Below are 1,625 nucleotides of genomic sequence, written 5' to 3' on the forward strand. Positions count from 1 at the left end.
TTCCCTTGTTGTTCTGTTGCACCCCCTCCGTGCTTTGCCTCAGTGTGGCGGGATCAGATCGGGCTGCCGTACTTCTTCCAGATCTCTTTGCTCGAAAAGCCCACGGCACCGGCACCGGCACCGCACGGGAGAGGCCCGGCTTCGGGGAGGGGAAAATAATCAAGAGACACTGTCAAAGGCGATGACCCCCAAATGCCTATCTATAAAATCTAAGTGCCGTTTCCACAGATATTTGTCCTTTTTAAAATAAAAATATCCCTATAATGGGTTACAACAATGTAAACCTTTCCTGTAAGTCCAGTTGACACGGACCTCCAAAGCTAAATGTTTGTGCTAATTGGCTTCTTGAGCCTTCTAATGTGCTATGGCCACAGTTGTCATCATTAGCCAATTACCGTGATACCTCAAATCCTACGGTTTCGTCTACACCAGCTGTAAGCCCGTGCTGTTGTTTTCCTTGCTTCCAGAGTTTTGGTTTTTTTTTACACACCAGGGCACTTTATTGAGCTTGCTGAGAGATAGAGATATATGCGCAAACGACTGTGGACAGGAGTGGCGGCAGGCAGGCCAGGGGTCAGGTCGTCCAGCAGGGCAGGGCTGGAGGGTCCAGGACACAGCGTGGTGCAGTGACGAGTGGCCTTGCTGGCCCATCATCTGTGACAGGGCTTGGAAGCTCTCACTGTGCCTGTGGTGAGAAGAATGATGAAGACGAGGATTCCCAGGAGGACTGTAGAGAAGATGTTCAGGTACTTGGCAGTGGACGCGTGGCTCTGGGCCCCAATCATGTCGCCCACCATCTTCCGGTCCCTAGACTTCACGGAGTAGGCGTAGGCCATGAAGCCCAGGCAGCAGCAGTTGAGGAAGAGCGCGTTGAAGAGGGACCAGACGACATGGTCAGGCACGTGGGGTTCCCTCTGGATGTTGATCACGGTGGACTGCGTGGGGGTGGTGTGGTAGGGGGCCCACAGCCCACCCATCTTGAGCTCCTCTTGAGCCATCTCCTGGGCGTGAGGACACAGACCTGCGGAATGGGAGAGGCCTCTTCCGGAGTTTTTAAGAAGCTGCTGATGTGGTCGGATTTTCTGGTTTAGCTATAATATGGTGGTAATTAGTATTCGGGATTACAGTTGTAATCAAAGGAAAAGGAGGAAAGTTTTTTTAAAAGGCTTCCATCAGTTATTCATGATGTTACAGCTGATAATGTTGTAATCCAATGTAGAAAGATTTTATAAAATAATTTCATGCAGAAAAGTGGGTGAAGGGAGACAGCAGTCGGTGTAAGACATGAAAAAAATTTATAAATTATAAAGGGGTCATGGGGGAGGGAGGGAAAAAAATAAGGAGCTGATACCAAAGGCTCAAGTAGAAAGAAAATGTTTGAAAAAGATGACAACATATGTACAGATGTGTTTGACACAACGGATGTACGTGTGGATTGCGATAAGAGCTTTAAGAAACCCCAATAAAATATAATAAAAATTTTCATTGTTAGTATTCCTACCATCTGAGGACCGTTACATTGCAGCAATGTACATCTGTCTGTCACATTGTTTTATGCTTAAAATTGATCGCCCGCATTACTAAGGACTGTGTGTGGTCTGGTGCAGGAGATCTACCGGGAGTGA

General features: G+C 47.7%; 1 pseudogene; it reads right to left on the reverse strand.

Moving 5' to 3' along the window:
• Positions 1-53: 53 nt before the first annotated feature.
• On the reverse strand, positions 54-998 carry LOC123521317 (annotated as a pseudogene).
• Between the last annotated feature and the right edge of the window lie 627 nt (positions 999-1,625).

The sequence above is a fragment of the Echinops telfairi genome, unplaced genomic scaffold (assembly GCF_000313985.2).
Source record: "Echinops telfairi isolate 266 unplaced genomic scaffold, ASM31398v2 ScPeMD7_9;HRSCAF=40, whole genome shotgun sequence".
Lineage (NCBI taxonomy): Eukaryota > Metazoa > Chordata > Mammalia > Afrosoricida > Tenrecidae > Echinops > Echinops telfairi.